We start from the raw sequence: 11181 nt of genomic DNA on the forward strand, positions 1-11181 counted from the left end.
TATGAACATCTATTTTTGAAATAAGAATCACTTTGGTCAAATGTTTGCATTTTATATTCTTTATATATGTTAACGTAGTTGTTCAATTAATTTATATTGTAGATAACATGGTATGTGGTGCCACGCAGAAGATCATGTTATCTGTTTCTTATAAATTATAAATAGTAGCTCACAACCAAGATGGATTGGGACAAACTATTGGAACGGTTGTAGTGTAATTGGTATTAGTTTATCTTGACTATAAAATTACACTAGTACACTTTGTGTATATTGAGTAGGACCGTTTGAGGTTGTTCTTTATATACTGACTATATAAAAGTGATGGAAACTTGGAATTCTGTTCTGTTCAATTCTTACCAGACAAAAATTTTCTAGAGACAGATTCTTTTCAAGTAACCCTCATATTCGATCAACCATATGATTGATCGATGCATAAGATCATTGGGCTCTTGTGTTGGTATTCAGGATCCATTCAAAAGAAAACAATAACAACTATGCAGCGGAATGAAATAGTTGTACCTTTCTTCTTTGTAGGTTGTGTAGATGATTGTACATACCCGAAGACCTCTTGATCTTCTGTTGTATTCCTCTCCTCTTCTTGAACGTCGTATGGGCAACGATCTTCCAAGATGTCTCCACCCAATTCCTTCTTTTCCTTTCTTCCAAACTGATGGCAAGAACTCAAGGTAGAAGCTTCTTCTTCCCTTTCTTCCTTTCCTTTCTAAGCCGCCACCCACCAAGGGAGAACCAAGGCTTTCTATCTTCCTCTTTTCCTCTCCTCTTCAAGCCACCACTAATCAAAGGAAAACCTTAAGTAGAGGCGCCGACCCTAGGAGATAGAGAGGAAGGATAAAGGGTGGTCGGTTCTAGGAGAAGGAAAGGAGGGAATGTAAAGGTGAAAGGTGGCGCCTCTTCTTCTTCCTCTCCCCTTTCTTCCTCTTCTTCTTCCTCTTCTCTTGGGTGCCGGCCCTAGAAAGGAGGACAAGGAAGGTGGGGTTGAAGTGGGCGTCGACCCTAGCAAGTAATGGAAGGAGGAGGAGGGAGAGGGCCGGCCATAGCAAAGAAAAGAGAGAAGATTGTTTTCTTTGTGCCGCCGCCCTTAGGGATCTTGAGGCAATAAGAATTGTGTTCTTTCCCTTTCCTAATCCTTCCCTTTTATAACTTTGTCATCCAAGAAAATTTAGAAAAAATCTAACAAACTTTTCTTAATCAGATTTTGTTAGAAAAAATCTAATAAAATCTTTTGATAAGATTTTGTTAGTTTCTTAATAAATTTCCTTAACTAAATTTTGTTATTATCTTAACAAAATCTCTTAATTAAATTTTGTTAATTTCTTAACAAAATCTCTTAATAATATTATTATTTTCTTAACAAAATTTCTATGAAAAAATCATAACAAAATTTTGTTTATTGTTAACAGAATTTCATAATGGATCTAACATGTGTGATCCTTAACAGAATTTTTTATAGAAAAAATTCTTAAAAGAATTTCAGAAAGTAACCGAAATTCAAGCGATAGTCTAGAGGCTACAAAAGGGACCTAAAGGAAAAAGTCCAAGGGTGGTCAATGTTTGGCTAAACTATGGAAAAGTCCTAAAGGGTGGTCTTTGCAGGAAAGAAAAGTCTTGGCAAGGAAAAGTCCAAGCGTAGTCTTGGCAAAGGAAAAAGGAAAAGTCCAAGGGTGGTCTTGGCAAAAGGAAAAGTCCAAGGGTGGTCTTGGCAAAGGAAAAGTCCAAGGGTGGTCTTGGCAAGGGTGGTCTTGGCAAAGAGAAGTCCAAGGGTGGTCTTGGCAAAGACTTGACATGACAAAGCTGATGGAAGCATCTCAGGCTAGTGCAGGGAGGCATGAGGCTGTGGGAGGTGTTTGAAGGCCGAGGTCTAGGTCAAGAGAAGCTGAAATGGGATTTTTCAGCTTCACCAGTCGACTGGCCCTGCCAGCAGTCGACTGCTCATAAATCAGACGCACACAGAAAGATCAGTCGAGCCAGAGGAAGACAGGAGTCGACTGGTCAGTCGACTGGTGTTATGGTTAGTCGACTGTTTCCAGTCGACTGGTCTTGGACAGTCGACTGCTATTTGAACGTTGCAGAAAATAGGCAAGCATTTAATGCGCTTTAATGCGAGATTTTGTTGCCGATTGAAGGCATCAGTCGACTGGCCCTGCCAGCAGTCGACTGATGTTGCAGAGATTATAAAAGAAGCCTGCACGAGAACAACTCAATCTTTTTGCCATTCTTTCATTCTTTTGTGCTTCTTCTGAGAACGTTTTTGTTCTCTATTCTCTGCTTTCTTTCTCTCCTCCTAGACAATATTTCATATCATATTTGAGGAGATCTGAAAAGTTGTAAAGGTTTCTCCGCCTTCGAGGTTTTCGAGAAGGAGAAGATTCATAGTGCATCGGGTGTGTGCGTGCGTGTGGATCCTTGGATTAGTCACCTCTGCGGAGGTGGATACCAAGTAAACGAACCGGGTTAGCGTTGATCTCTTTCTTTCTCTTTTATATTTTTGCTTCCGCTAATCTCTGTGCAGAGAAAGATCAAGAAAAATCGAGAAACGCTATTCACCCCCCCTCTAGCTATTCAACCGATCCTAACATACCACTAAAGGGTTATTATTGAACTATCGCACCAATCCCATATTACAATATGGGCTCCTTCTTATCATGAGTGCATTAATCTCCCTGTGTTTAAGATATCGTCTGTCCGTCAATTAATTGAATTACTGACAACTTAATTAATTAACTTATAAATTCCGAGAGTAGTACCACTCAACCTTATTATTATGCGGAACTAAGTCCACCTGCAGGGTTTACATGATAATCATTATGAGCTCCTCAAGGGGACATCATCAGCCTAGATTATAGGACACAGTTTTCTTCTATAATCAACAACACATCATATACATAGCATTATCTTCCAACTCATCGGGCCTTTTGATTTAGCGAGATAAATCTCATCGATTATATAGTCAGTATAAATCGAACGACCTCAAACGGTCCTGCTCAATACATAAAAAGTGTATTAGTGTAATTTAATAGTCAAGATAAACTAATACCAATTACACTACAACCACTCCAATAGTTTGTCCCTATCCATCTTGGTTGTGAGCTACTATTTATAATTTATAAGGAACAGGTAACATGATCTTCTGTGTGTGACACCACACACCATGTTATCTACAATATAAATTAAGTGGACAACTACATTACATAAGAAATGCAAACATTTTTGACCAAGGTGATTCTCATTTCAATATTATTGCAAAATATATGTTTATACAAAAGCAAGGCTTATAGTATATATCCCAACAAAAAAAACAGGACCTCTGTTATTATGGATGTGCGTTCTCTTAATTCTAATATAATAATAAGCATATATACTTAGTATTTATTTTTTTAACTTGTTAATGGGTGAGATATATTCGTTAAATCAATAGGCCCGATGAGTTCGGAGATAGTGCTATTTATATGGTGTGTTGTTAATTATAGAAGAAATTTATGTTCTAATTATTTAGGCTGATGATGTCCCCTTGAGGAGCTCAAAAGGATTATCATGTAAACCCTGCAGGTGGACTTAGTCCGGCATGATAATAAAGTTGAGTGGTACTACTCTTGGAATTAGAAGTTAATTAATTGAGATGCCGGTAACTCATTTAATTAATGGGCATACGATATCTTAAACGCAGGGAGATTAATGCACTCATAATAAGAAGGAGCTCATATTGTAATATGAGATTGGTGCGGTAGTTCAATAATAACCTTTTAGTGATATGGGTTATTATTGATGGACTTGAGTTGGGTGTTCAGGCTGAACACAGGAAGCCCAAGCCCATCAAGAGACCTAAACCAATTCCTCCTCTAGGTTTCTGTTGTAGCCTCTAGATAAATCATCGTATCCACCCCAACAGAATTCTGTTAGTCCTAAACAGAATTCTGTTAATTTTGTTATCCAACAAAATTTTATTAATTTTGTTATCCAATAAAATTCTGTTAATTCTGTTATTTTTTCCTAAACTTCCTAAAGTGGCAAGGCTATAAAAGGAGGAGAAGGGGCAGCGTTATTGCATCATATAACTCTCCTGGTCTTACCTCCTAGGGCTGACGCCCATTGGTGCTTCTTCTTCTCCTAGGTCCGACGCCCATTGGTGCTTCTTCTTCTCCTAGGGCCGACACCCATTGGTGCTTCTTCTTCTCCTAGGGTCGGCGCCCATTGGTGGCGCCCCTTATGGTGTTTCTCATCCTAGGGTTGGCGCCAAGTGGAGAGGTAAGGAAGGTGGCGGCTTGGAGAAGAGAGGAAGAGAGAGGAAGAGGAGGAGGTGGTGCCCTAACCATAGGTTCTCCCTTCCCTTGTGGCCATCGGTTTGGAAGGGAGGAAAATAAGTTGGGTGGTGATTATCTTGGTAGATCGTGGCCCACACGACGCCCAAAAAGAAGAGAGGAATACAATAGAAGATCAAAAGGAAAAGAGGTCTTCGGAAGCGAGCGAAAATTCGTACAAACAATCCTCCATACAATCTCAAAAGGAAAGGTATGACTTATTTAATATTCCGCTGCATAGTTATTCCTTTGTATTCCTTTATATGGATCCTGGCGGCGAATACCAACACAAGAGGCCAGAGATCAAATTAAGTTAGCTTCGTAATAACAAATCGGATGTGCTTCGATCAATCAAGAACTTGCTTAATCGATCACTCAGTCCTCCTGACCTGTTGGATGCCCCCCAGGTGAACGCAACTGATCCTCCGAACATGTGGGTTACTTGTGCACGAAAGGTTCCATCCCTGTAAAGTTTTTGTCTGGTCAAACTTCATACTTAACTTGATCCTAGAAATTGCACTAACAGGACAAAATTCCATTCCTTTGCTTTATATGGATCCTTTATATATGTCAACTCTCAACATCCCTATGTTCTAGCTAATTAGAATTGACTATTTGGTAAAATTAAGGAGTTTAGCATATGCTAGTTTTATAGAATCAATGATGTCCAATCTCATCAATTCATCGACTAGAAAATATTTTATTACGTATATAATTATACATAAAGAGATACTCACTAATTGTGATCCAATCAAAATTTATCTCATGTTTTTCATTGTATTGTAGACTTAACTAATTGAGTTTAAGATCTAATCAGACACATAGAGTATGTACACTCAAATAGTAATTTATTTATCTAATAAATAGTACATTATCTAAGGTGATTGCATTAAGACACTTCTCAAATATAACATACTCCCACTTGGTCTAATGCCAATCGCCTTAGTATCTAATGTCACAAGCGTCTACATGACTCTCAAATTTATTTTAAAGTAGAGGTTTTATTAAAGCATCTATTGGATTCCTTTTGGTGAAAATTCTCTCAATTTGTATTTCATTCTTACTGATGATCTTCTTGATCAAGTGATAGCGGTGAAGCACATATTTAGATCGCTGATGAGAATAAGGTTCCTTTACCTGAGCAATGACCCTATTGTTATCACAGTAAATTAGTAATGCTTTAATAATGCTCGGAACCACACCAAGTTTAGTGATGAAATTCTTGATCTAAACCGCTTGCTTGTTGGGATCGGTGCGTTCGCTAGAGGGGGTGAATAGCGATTCTTCGAATTTCTCTGCGAAAATGTTAGCGGAAGCAAGATAAATATGAAAAATAAGAACAATCGCTAACCCGGTTGTTTACTTGGTATCCACCTCTTACGAGGTGACTAATCCAAGGATCCACACACACACCGACGACCTTTTCACTATGAAAACCCTCCTTTTCGAAGCACGCTTCGAAGGTGGAGAAAACCCTCACAATCTGATCTCTTCCTTTCACAAGATTAATTAGTGAAGTAAGGAGGAAGAGTAGTGCTTTTACAAAATCAGAGAATTGCCAGAGAAAAATGATCAGAAAGAAGATTCTTTTCTTCGGCGTCGTTTGCTATTTTTATATTTTTCCGTACACCAGTCGACTGCTCCAAGGGCCAGTCGACTGATGGGCTTCAACGGCTATTTAATCTGCATTTAATTAGCCAGATTTTGCCTCAACGGTCACCTAGCAGTCGACTGCACCATGAGCAGTCGACTGCTCCACTCGACTGATCTTTCTGTGACTTCAGTGTGTGCTTCTGATCAACCAGCAGTCGACTGCTCCAAGGGCCAGTCGACTGCTCCAGCTGAAACTCCCCATTCAGCTCCTTTTTCAGCCCTTAGCCTTGACGCAAGCCTTCAAACGCCTTCCACAAGCCTCGTGCCCTTCCTTGCACTAGCTTGAGACGTTTCCCTCAGCTTCGTCGTGCTAAGTCTCCCTTTGCCAAGAGACACCGTGCCTCCGGGACTTCATCCTTTGCCAAGAGAACTCGTGGGACTTCATCCTTTGCCAAGTCTTCCAACCTGGACTTTCCTGTGGACTCAAACCACACAAGTTAGATTACCAACATTGCCTAACTTAAACTCATTTTAGCCAAACATTAAAATCCAAATCACTTGGGGCAAGATTGCACCAACAATCTCCCCCTTTTTGATGTTTGACAAAAATTTATTTAAGTTAGGTCTTTAAAACAGCATATATCAAATAACAGCAATTTATCCCAGTAAAAACTGAATCAATAACCATTCATAAGCATAATGAATCAATAAGTAACATTAAGCATGATTATCATGAGTATTAAACCATGGATGACTTTTAACAACCTAACTTGAACACTTCATTTCTCCCCCTTTTTTGTCAACCATCAAAAACAACAGGAAACCAATAAGGAAGAGAAAGAAATTTTGATTTTAAGATCCAATAAGGAGCATAACATGTCAAACTTATCAATATTTGACACAAGCTTCCCTTAAAACCATACACCCTTATGCACCAACAATTTTATTTTGGACATCGAAGTTTTAGGTTTAGACCAGTCCAATTGATCAATAATGGTATTCTAGAGTATACACTAAGAGTTGGAGGTCAAAGAGTGGTCAAATGCCAAGAAACAGGTCAAAAACACAGTTAAACAGAGACATCAGTCGACTGGTATCTGCATCAGTCGACTGATGACTGAAAAAATATGGTTTTTCAGCCCCAACTTCAAAAATTCATAACTAATTCAATTTTCATCAAAAAATTATGAAATTTGACACCATAATTACTTAACTAATTTGTCATTAGGAAAAATTAATTTCATAAATTTTGCATCATTAAAATGTTATTTTGATACCATGTATCAAAAACTTGAAACTTTAAGTTTCTTATGATCAAAGTATCAACAATGAACATGAATAGATCTTCTCACCAATTAAAGGGCCTAGGATGTGTAATATCCTACAAGAAATGTCATGAATCCTTAATTCTTGAGATTTGCTAATGGTTTCTATCTTGGAAAATTATTATAACCTAAAACACTCCCCCCTTCATTCAAGTGTTTCAAAATTTTATTTTCAATCTAAATACTCCCCCTAAATTCATGCAAGTGTTTCAAAATTTCATTTTCAATCTAAATACTCCCCCTTAATCCATGAACCTATATTAAAAATATCTAACATGAGTATGAATGTACAACAACACAAAAGCATAAGCATAAATCAACCACAAACACTTAACATGATATAACATCATTCTTAAAACAAGTAGTTTAAAGCTTCTAACATCCATAGTCATCATAAGTACCAAACCACCATAGTTTTAAGGTTTTACATCAAATATTAAAGTCAAGTTTCACACAACCACAGTTTTAAAGTTATTACATCAAAAGTCATAAAATCCATCAACCATCCTAAGAAATCCCAGACAACAAAACCATCAAACTACATGTCCTCATCATCATCTGCAGGTGGAGGAGGTGGAGGAGCCTGATAAGACATGTGCATCCTCTGCATCATGTCAAACATCTGCTGCTGCTGCTGGTACATCTGCTGCTGCTGCTCGTACATCTGCTGCTGCTGTGCATATCCGTCATTTTGCCTTTGAGCAGCGGATGACCAATCCTGGCGGAGACCTCTAACCTCCTCAAAATAACCCTGGAGTTCATGATGGTAAGTCTGAACTCCCTGGTAGTATCCATTTACCTCCTGGTGGTAGGTCTGCACCTGCTCATAGTACCCCTGAACGCGCTCACCAAGGGTCTGAAATCCCTGGTCCATCCTCCCCTCAAGATGAGCAATACGCTCATCCAATCCATGTGTGGGGGGTGCACCAGTCACAGGAGGATGAGCAGGTGCTGCAGGTGCATCCTCTTCTCCCTCGGACTCAGAAGACTCCACTGCAGGTCCTCCCTCAACATGACGTCTCCAAACAATGGCGCCACGATGGTATGTGATCTTTGCCAGCTTCAAATGGCGCGAAGCAATCTGATCGTAATCTTTTGATAGCTTGCGGATTGTGCCTACATTAACATCGATGCCCCTAGATGCAATGAATTGTGTGATGATGTGACAGAATGACATGTAGATTTTTCCATTAGTGGCAGCTGAGTGATGGAGGATGGAAGAATAGACATGTTCGGCAACATCTATGTCAAAGTGTTGCTCCAAGGCATACATCATGATCATGTGGGGAATGCGTATCATAGCCCTACCCCGAGTCACTATAGGAATAAGAAGAAATAAACAAAAAGCTTCCTCAAACTTCAAGTCTGTTGCTTCTAATGCAATTAAACACTCGCATATGTTTTTTGCTCTAGTGATCTGCATAAATATAAGCATGAAATTTGAATTACATAATAGCATAAAAAAGTAATAAACTATTGTCAGCAAAAAAGATAATACCATCTTAGTATTTCTTACTTGTGCTAATATTAAACCACAAGAATGATAATATTAAACCATACTGTTTGAACTGCTCCACCAAACCTTCATTTGTATCAATTGATCCTCGTGATTGCAACAAAGCACAAAACTAACATCAGATGTCAATTCATTTGAAAGGGGAAAAAAACAATAAGACAGAAGATTTGTGAATGGGCAATGTATCACCTTGACCGTGAGACAACACCTGCATCACAGCCAAAACAAACATCAACAGTACCCACTTTCAGAAATATGCCATGCTTCAAAATCTTATCCACAGTACCCACTAAAATACTTGTAAGCTACCAATAGAGGTTTAACTTGCTTTCCAATATAAAACAGTTTATAATTATTTTTTAAGCAAATTTCTCAAGAAAATATCAATGTTCTAGTTAGCAAATTCCTCAAGAATTCATGCAGCACATCTCAAATAGTTAAGAATAATATGGCTTGGTGGAGTTTTATGCGTAGACAAATAAATGGCTCTAATGCATGATATTTAGGGTTTTAATATCTATCAGAGAGTTGTGAGAAGAAACAATAACCTTGAAGCTCTCTGGTTTCTTTCCAGATATGATTTTAAAAAAGTTTTCAGCAACCTGCAAGTGCAAAGTGTACACATCTGCAGATAAGGTAGCTTGCTGAAGCCATATAATAACATTGGCATTTCTTAATTAGCTACTAGGAATCTTCAATTAGCACTGCAAATATCACAATGCACACATCATTTTTCTTCCTGGAAATATTTAAATTCAGCATTTGGGTGTGTGGCTCTAACTGTAGTCATAGTGTGGCAATAAACGCCAGTTTTGGTGCATTTGCTTGAAGAATACATACAATAGTGTAAACACAAACCTTAAGCTTAATGTCAACATACTCAGCTCCTAATTCCATGGCCAAGCATAGTGCATCAAATCTCACTTTGTCATCACCCTCATATTCACCTCCTTCCCATTTTGGCCTAAGGAAGATAAAAATTTAAAGTTAGAATCAAATTTAATAACATGAGTTCAGCACCATATTGGTTAATTAAGCACGCAAAACAACTTTCCAGTATCCAGGGTAGAAGCGTTGATAGGATAAAAGAGCTTCAGATAGCATTCAGATTATGCATGATGAATCTATGATTCTCTTTTTTTCTTCCTATTTTTTAAATTGAAGCATGGGTTCTTTGATGCAACTCTACCACCTAGGTACCAACTTAGCTATGCCAGGGAGCAAAGCTTGGGTATTCTTGCTTTTAAAAGGATTAGATAAGGCTTCATCCAATCTGGCGAAGAAGTGTATAGCTCCACCTTCCTGTTACTGCATATGCTTACATACCACAGGCATACGCAGTGGCGGATCTACATAAGGACGGGGGCGATTTTTTTTTCATCACTTAATATGCGGTCCGCATCTAAAATACTGAATCCGCCCTTGGACATACGGAAACTAAAACAAAACAAATAGCCCCTGAACATTCGAAAACTGAAACAAAACAAATAAACTCGATCAAAAAATAATTTTTTGCGCAAATTATTTTCGTCACTTAGTATGCGGTCCCCCATCTAAAATCCTGAATCCGCCGCTGGACATACAGAACTGAAACAAAACACCTTCTCTTTTCAGATCATTGACTAGAAAACAAACTAGAAAATTGAAGCCAAGAAAAGGAAACCTAGAAGATCGAGTATAGGCTAAGCTCAAACCGGCAGAAAGATCGCCAACAGGATAATCCCACCAAGGGGGAGGGGAAGGGGGTGAAGACGAGAAAATACCTGTAGGTGACGAGGGCCAGGAGTGGGCGGCCTCAGAGAAGGAGAGGGAGATCTCGGACGGCGTCGAAGTAGGAGAGGTGGTCGAGCCGGATCTCAACGATGTCAGCTCCGAGGGACTTGGCGGCGGCCGCGTCGGCCACCATATGCTCCACCGTCTTTGACACCAAAGGCACGCAAAGCAGGGTCATCTTCTCTTTCGTGTTGCGGCGACGGCAGCAATCTTCGTGCAAGGAGGGCGGATGGGGCAGCAAGGACGGTCACGGCAAAGGATGCTGGTTCAGGCGGCGTCGGTGTCGGCATCGAAGACGGCAAAACGGCGGCGACGAAGGAGAAGCGAAGGGGCGAGCAGGGGACAACGAAGGGAAATAGAGAAGCGAAGGGGTTTTTTTTAAGAGGAAACCCTTAATCGGAGAAATTATGGTCGGCGATTAAAAACCTTCTAAATCAACTTATGACAGCTTACTATGTACCTATTATAATTTATAAATTTTAGCAGCGGACATTGTATGCTGTCAATATAAATTTTTAACAGCGCACATTGTACGCTGTTAAAAATACTTTTAACAGCGCACAATATGCACTGTCAAAAATAATTTTAGCGGCGTACAATGTGCGCTGTTAAAAATATTTTTAACAGCGTATTATTGTTGCGCGCTGCGGTTGATAAA

The 11181-nt window shown here is 39.1% G+C and overlaps 1 pseudogene; it reads right to left on the reverse strand.

The window, feature by feature from the left end:
- Positions 1 to 9238: 9238 nt before the first annotated feature.
- LOC141833138 (bifunctional 3-dehydroquinate dehydratase/shikimate dehydrogenase, chloroplastic-like) lies at positions 9239 to 10692 on the reverse strand (annotated as a pseudogene).
- Between the last annotated feature and the right edge of the window lie 489 nt (positions 10693 to 11181).

The sequence above is a fragment of the Curcuma longa genome, chromosome 8 (genome assembly GCF_044706935.1).
Source record: "Curcuma longa cultivar G26 ecotype Majalengka, Jawa Barat chromosome 8, ITB_CL_G26_1.1, whole genome shotgun sequence".
NCBI lineage: Eukaryota > Viridiplantae > Streptophyta > Magnoliopsida > Zingiberales > Zingiberaceae > Curcuma > Curcuma longa.